The sequence below is a fragment of the Ailuropoda melanoleuca genome, chromosome 7 (genome assembly GCF_002007445.2).
Source record: "Ailuropoda melanoleuca isolate Jingjing chromosome 7, ASM200744v2, whole genome shotgun sequence".
NCBI lineage: Eukaryota > Metazoa > Chordata > Mammalia > Carnivora > Ursidae > Ailuropoda > Ailuropoda melanoleuca.
The window spans coordinates 73,317,115-73,325,203 of NC_048224.1; positions in this window are offsets into that span (position 1 = coordinate 73,317,115).

Consider the following 8,089-nt stretch of genomic DNA (forward strand, 5'->3'; position numbering starts at 1 on the left):
AAGTAAGTATTCGCTTGAAAGGGTAACTCACCATGATTGAACTAACTGAATGTCTGTTCTGTGTAATGTAAAATCCTTCCTTGCTTTCTTGTGTTAAGTATATATTCTATTTATATGAAATTCTTATTCAAATAGAGTCCTGTTAAAGACTGTACTCTTACTGAAGGAAAAACCCTCCAATTTTTGAATTAGTGGGTGCAGCTTGTTTGTATAATAAATACCTTAATTCAAAAAAAGAAATTAAAACACTACCTTTTATCTTCTCTTTGGTTTAATTTCATTATTTCATTATTAATCCAGTTTATATCATCAGTAAAGTCCTATGATATTTTGAAGATGCTTTGAACTTGGGTGAGCATGAGAATAGAGGTCACAATAATGGAATAGGGATGCCAGGGGACTAAACTGATTTTGGAGGAAGGTCATGACATGCACCTGCAGTAGTTACTTAGGGCTGCTATAACAACACACTGGCTTCCAACAAGAAAAGTGTCCTGAACAAACCCATCCCATTCTTTTATCATCCGTTAGTTTTTATACCTCTCTCCTCTCTAGCAGTGCATATTATGTCGATTTATACTTACTTGTGTGGTTTTTTTTTTTTTTTTTTAGTATTTTATTTATTTATTTGTCAGAGAGAGAAAGAGAGCACAAGCAGGGGGAGCTGCAGCCAGAGGGAGAAGCAGGCTCTCCGCTGGGCAAGGAGCCTGATGCGGGGCTCAATCCCAGGACCTTGGGATCATGACCTGAGCTGAAGGCAGATGCTTAGCTGACTGAGCCACCCAGGCATCCCCATACTTGCTTGTATTTTCTAAATGTCTTGGTAAGGGCATATTTGCTTTCTTAATCAGATGGTAAGTACCGTGCTTTTTCTTATTTTTGAGGACAGGCTGTAGCAACGTAAGGGACCCCTTGCTGGATGAGTGTGGGAAGTTGTCCCCAGCATGGCCCTCTCATCAGTAGGTAATGGAAGGAGGAAAGACCCATCATGGTTCTTGGTCAAGCTTTCTGAGGGAGGCTTTGGCAGCTGAAGGGGGAGGTCAGCTGATGTAAGAGGTTGTACTCCCTGCCCTTGGACAAAGTGAGGAAAGGCTACACCTGACAATGGGACCAAGAACAATGTGACCTGCTAGCTGCTGTAGGCAAAGGGCTGGGAGGGTCTGCTCAGGGCAATGCCCCGCTACTTCCCTCCAGTATTCCATTTGGACGAGGAATTCTACATCAAGTTTCTCAAAGAATCTTTCATTTTCAGGAGGTTCTGGAAAATAAATCTAAGAAGCTATTGGACCCCCCCCACTGCCATTTTATACTCTGTGAACAGAACTTTCCCGAAAGAAAGGGCTTAGAATGCCCGCTCTCCAGAATCTTCTCTGAGCTGTGGGTTCACTTGAGACTGGGGTGGACCACGATGGTGGATCCTGAAGCTGCTCTAGAGTCTGAGGGGCTGTTCGGGGACCCCCAACAGCCTAGTGGGCAGCTCACCAGCCCCTGGCCCAGCATGAACACTGCTGGCGTCAGGGGTCCCAACCAGGATAATGCTCAATAGCTCACTCAATGCCTTCAAACTCCCTTCCAGGTGCTGCGCTGACTTCTCACAAGAAAACCTGAAGTCCTGGAGAGTCAACACCCGGGTGCAGAACGAAATCGAGTACGTGGTTCTATCAGCAGTTCACACTGCGGCACTTCTAGCTTATAACGTGCCATCCTCCTGATTCCATCAGGGCTTTCTTACCTAATGATTTCATACTGCTCAGTGATAATATCTTCATGTTGTAGGTCTGCCTTAAAAGCTGGTGTATCATAAGTAGTGATGTCCGTCCACTTGCAGAAGAGTGGTGAGACTTTCAGAGACATAGGCCAGGGATCTTTGATTAGGCTGACACTGATGTTTGTTCTGCTTTCCCACTTCATTCATGCCACAAATATTTAGGTTCCATTACCTACTGCTGGGAGGGCCAAGCTGGGGACAATTTCCCATACTCATCCAGCAAGGGGTCCCTTACGTTGTTCCAGCCTGTCCTCAAAAATAAGAAAAAGCACCATAACTTACCATCTGATTAAGGAAGTAAGATATGCCCTTACCAAGACATTTAGAAAATACAAGCAAGTTTGGGGCTGCCTGGTGGCACCGGGGTGCCTGGGTGGCTCAGTCTGCCTTCAGCTCAGGTCATGATCCCAGGGTCCTGGGATCGAGTCCTGCATCAGGTTCCCTGGTCAGCGGGGAGTCTGCTTCCCCCACTGTCTGCTGCTCCCCCCTGCTTATACTCTCTCTTTCTCTGCCAGGCACCAGATGGAGACAAGGCATCAGCCACGAGCATCTCAAAGTCCCCACTCTCATGGGACCTATATGCTAGCAAGAGGAGATAGACAGTATACAAAGAAACAAATGCCTTTGTGCTGTGATGTCAGGTATGACACATCATAAAGAAAATCTGGAAGTGGTGTGATGAGGGTTGCTACTTGAGAGTGCATTGTCAGCGGCGGGGTGGGGGGATTTTTTTCTGATGGCAGTTAAATAAAGACTTGAGTGTAGTGAAGAAACAATTTGTGCAGATACATAGGGATAAGCATTCTGAGCAGAGGGATCAGCAAATGCAAATGACCGACTGGAGTCAAGGGCATGCCTGGTCTGTTTAACTCCTAGAGTTGGGAGTTCCAAATAAGATGACAGAAGAATAGCAGGAGGTGGGGGTGGTAGGGTCTAGATCCCAATGGACCTTGTAATTTGCATCAAGGATTCAGAATTTCTCTGGGTATAATGGGAAGCCACTGGGGGATACTGATCAGGAAATGATTAACTTGACATTTTAAAAGCATCAGTCTGGCTGCTGCTTGAGGAATCAGGGAGCAAGACTGGAAACAGAGAGAAGCTGATTGCAGTGATCCAGGGTATAGATAATGTCATCTGGGATGAGGGTGACAGTGGTCAATATGATGAGCACAGTCCGATTTAGGATAATTTGTGAACCTAGAGTCCACTGGGATTTGCTGATGGATTGGATTAGGGTTGCCAGAGGGAGAAAATCAAGAGGCATTGATATAAATCAAAGTCATTGGTAATCTTCCAATTCTTGTGTTGAGTGATAGGTTTGTGGATTCATTAGATTAGTCTGTGTTACATCTTGCACATATAATTTGTATTATTTTTTTGATGAGTCAAATGTTATATTTAAAAACATTTTAAATTTAATAAAGAGAATGGAAAAAAAAGAGCTGGAGGCAGTGAATGCTGATCATTCTTTCAAGGAGAATTGCTGCTAAGAGAGTGGTCTTGGGGAGGCATGGAGGGGGATGTGGTGTCACTCGGATACAGCACCCCGAGTTTCTATGTCCATGTATGGGTAGAAATGATCCCCCAGTCAAAAGGGGAAGAATGATGATGGAGGGGAGAGAAGGGGAACTTCAAGAATGGAGTTCCTTGTTATCAGGTGGGAATAGGGTGAGAATCCACTGACAAGACGAGGCTGACCCTGGGTAGGGGCAGGCCATTTATGCACTGGGATAAGACAGAAAGCGGAGAATAAGCACAGATGCATGTGGGATGGTAGATTTGTCGTGCAAGGTTGTGAAATTTATTTTCCAATCACTTCTGTCTTCTCAATGACAAAAGAAGCAAGGTCAGCAACTGAGAAGGGAAATAGGGGAGGAGGTGTTAAAGTTTGAGGAAAAGGGAGAAGCTCTGAATTAGGAAGTGGGAGAGAAAAGACATAGGAAATGTGCAGAGTGGCTGGGCTGGCCTCAAGGCCCATGTGTGGCTTGTGGGAATAAATTTTGAGATAATCTGCCTGGAGGTTTTTTTGTTGTTTTTTTTCCCCCAACCTTCTCCAGCTGGTCAGAGGTGGCAACGGAGTAGGTAGAGAGTTGAATTTCACCAGAACTTTTTTTTTTGTGGGCTATTACTTTGAAGGAAGAAGAGTAGGGGCATTGAGAAAGAAGGCAAGGGTGTGATTATAATGGTGGGCAAAGGAATCTCAGCTCTAGGAGGAGGAGAGTGAGGTTGTGGACAGGGTTGGGATGATGGATGTAGGGCTAGGGGATTCCCGGTCCTGGTAGAGCCATAGAATTGTTGCCAGGCAAGTACTGGTGGGAGTAAGACCAAAAGGTGGCAGAGGTTGGTTAGAGAGAAGGACCCCTAAAAGTGAGATGTGAGAGGTGATGAAGTAACTGATAACAACAGAGTCTAGGGTATGACGTGGATGTCTATGGAAAAAGCAGGTTGGAGACCAGGAGCATCGGGGAGCAGTGAATTTAGAGGCCAGAGTGTTAGAGAGAGAGAGTCCGTGGGCATAGTGGAATCACCTTAAGGGTGATAAAAGTGGCAGTAGAGAGAAGAGTCAGGTGCTGAGGTCTTCAGTGAATGAGGAAGAGCTTGTTTGGAGCTCATATGGTTTCAAAGGAGGACCCGCAGTTTCCACAGTCTGATGGTTGCTGGGAGGATGGAGAAACCATTATCTGGAGGAGACATGAGGAGCAAGGAGGCTCCTGCCCGACTCTGCTTTCCCATAATGCTCCTTGTCAGTTTTCTTTTCATTGCTCTGTTCAAGTGCCTGTTTGCACATTTTGCAGTTAAGATTTGAGATATGTGGGGTGCCTGGGTGGCTCAGTTGTTAAGCCTCTGCCTTCGACTCAGGGTGTGATCCCAGAGTCCTGGGATCAAGCCCCACATCAGGCTCCTCCACTGGGAGCCTGCTTCTTCTCTCCCACTCCCCCTGCCTGTGTTCCTTCTTTTGCTGGCTGTCTCTCTCTGTCAAATAAATAAATAAAATCTTTTAAAAAAATATTTGAGATATGTTCATTCTTTAAAACTCAACTGCCTTTTGGGGAATTGACTAAATGAATCATTTTTGAGTAAAGGTGTCCATGACCAGGGTTGGGCATAGAAAGGGACATTAGGCTGCTCAGGAGAACTTTCCACTGGAGTCTGGAGTGTGGCTGGCTGCGAAGGTGCTTCTCTGATCACACTTGGAGCAGTAGATTGGGCCACATGGAGCCAGGGCTTCAAAGCCAAGGGAAAGACCTCTCTGTCAGGAAGGTCCTTAAAGGCTTTCTAAGCAGTTTCAAAATAAGACTTTGAAAGAATAGCTGGCAGCCCACGGAATAGGAGAAGATATTTGCAAATGACACTACAGATAAAAGACTGGTATCCAAGGGGCACCTGGTGGCTCAGTCGTTAAGCATCTGCCTTCGACTCAGGGTGTGATCCCAGAGTCCTGGGATCGAGCCCCACACCAAGCTCCTCCACTGGGAGCCTGCTTCTTCCTCTCCCACTCCCCCTGATTGTGTTCCCTCTCTCACTGGCTGTCTCTCTCTCTGTCAAATAAATAAATAAAACCTTAAAAAAAAAAAAAAGACTGGTATCCAAGATCTACAAAGAACTTCTCAAACTCGGTACACAAGAAAAAAATAATCAAATCAAAAAATGGGCAGAAGATATGAACAGACACTTTTCCAATGAAGACATACAAATGGCTAACAGACGCATGAAAAAATGTTCAAAATCATTAGCCATCAGGGAAATTCAAATCAAAACCATATTGAGATACCACCTTATGCCAGTTAGAATGGCAAAAATTGACAAGGCAGGAAACAACAAATATTGGGGAGGATGTGGAGAAAGGGGATCCCTCCTACATTGTTGGTGGGAATGCAAGTTGGTACAGCCACTTTGGAAAACAGCGTGGAGATCCCTTAAGAAGTTAAAAATTGAGCTACCCTATGATCCAGCAATTGCACTACTGGGTATTTACCCCAAAGATACAGACGTAGTGAAGAGAAGGGCCATATGCACCCCAATGTTCATAGCAGCAATGTCCACAATAGCTAAATCATGGAAGGAGCCAAAATGCCCTTCAAAATGGATTAAGAAGATGTGGTCCATATATACAATGGAATATTACTCAGCCATCAAAAAGAACAATTTCACAACATTTGCAACAACATGGACGGGACTGGAGAAGATAATGCTAAGCAAAGTAAGTCAGGCAGAGAAAGGCAATTATCATAGGGTTTCACTCATTTATGGAACATAAGGAAATAGGATGATCGGTAGGAGAAGAAAGGGAAGAATGAAGGGGGGGGTAAACAGAAGGGGGAATGAACCATGAGAGACTATGGACTCTGGGAAACAAACTCACAGCTTCAGAGGGGAGGGGGATGGGGGATTGGGATAGGCCAGTGATAGGTATTAAGGAGGGCACATATTGCATTGTGCACTGGGTGTTATATGCAAACAATGAATCATGGAACACTACATCAAAAACTAAGGATATACTGTATGGTGACTAACATAACAAGATGAAAGAAAGAAAGAAAGAAAGAAAGAAAGAAAGAAAGAAAGAAAGAAAGAAAGAAAGAAAGAAAGAAAGAGGAAAGGGAAGGGCAAATACAGGAGATATTTTGAGAAAAGAACTGACATGATCTCTCTGATTATTGAATATTGGAGATGAGGAAAAAGAAGAATGAAAGATGACTCCAAGGCTATAAGCCTGGAAATGAGAGAATATTGTCACTACTGGAAGAAACAAAACAATGAGCAGGCAGGCTTAATTTGGAAGCAAAATAATGGTTACATTTTTGAAAAAAATTATTTTTACTTCCTAAAGCAACACACAGTCATTGTGTCCTTGTATTATTAAATATAAGGCAATAAAAAGAAAGTAATTAGAGGTAAAATCTTGTTATACAATTTTAATATGCATTTTGGAATACTTTGGACATTTTGTGGAAAAATAGAGGTAAAATATTGGTATACAATTTGGTATGGATATGTCTCTGAGAATTTTAAAGCACATGTTAAATCATATTTTACCTAAAATTGCACAACCTGCTTTTTATAAAAAAAAGATTTATTTATTTATTTGAGAGAGAGAGGTGGAGGGAGGGGCAGAGGGAGAGAGAGAATCTCCAGCCGACTCCCGCTGAGCACAGAGCTCAACATGGGGCTCCATCTCACAGCCCTGAGATCATGACCTGAGTGGAAACCAAGAGTCAGACACTTAACTGACTGAGCCACCCAGGTGCCCTGCAAAACCTGCTTTTTTTTTTAATTTTATTTATTTATTTTTAAAGATTTTATTTATTTATTTGACAGAGATAGAGACAGCCAGCGAGAGAGGGAACACAAGCAGAGGGAGTGGGAGAGGAAGAAGCAGGCTCATAGCAGAAGAGCTTGATGTGGGGCTCGATCTCATAACGCCAGGATCACGCCCTGAGCCGAAGGCAGACGTTTAACCTCTGTGCCACCCAGGCGCCCCAAAACCTGTTTTTTAAACACTTAATATGTTGGAAACCTTCTGTATCATTGCAAGTCTACTACAACGCCATTTTGAATAATCATATAGTAGTCTCCTGTACAGATAATTTATTATAGCAACTCTCTCTTGTTGGATAGCTAGAGTGTTCCAGTTCTTTTGCTACATTCAGTTCTTTTCAGTAGCTATCCTTAGAGCTAAATATTTGTTCATGGTCACGATTCTTTTTTTTTCTTTCATTCCTTTATTCTCCAAATACACATCGAGTGCTGAGCCTACAGGATCAAAAGTGGATGCGATCCAGTCCTGAACTTCAAGATTCATGTGGTGCAGGGCAGGGGAACAGACAGAGAAGGAGGCCTAAAGTTACAAGGTGAGTTCCGCAATCTAATTCTCCAATTTCCAAGAACATTCTATTGTTTAAAATTTAATTTAAAATTCCTGTCTTCAACGCTTTGTAAAATGTCGTGATGATTTCTTTAGGTTAATTTTTAGAAATGAAACCATGATTCAACATTTTAAGGTTTCAATCCACGTTTCCCAGGTGCTCTTCAGAGAGACTGCACCAGTGGTACCCCCAGGAATGGTGTGGCAGCCCGCAGACCCTCCCCTGGGACCCATTCTTGCCCCTTTCTAAGCATAACAGATATCCTCAAATTACAGCTGGGTACTCAGCTCTCCAGCTGTCAATTAATTTCCCACTTCCCCTTGTAGCTCGCTACGGCCGTGTAACCTTATTTTGCCATGTAGGGTGTGTAGGAAAGGATGAGCTCAACCTCTGCTTCCTTCCTGAAGAGATGCTTACTCTGGACATTCTCTTGTCAACTCCCTTGTTGATG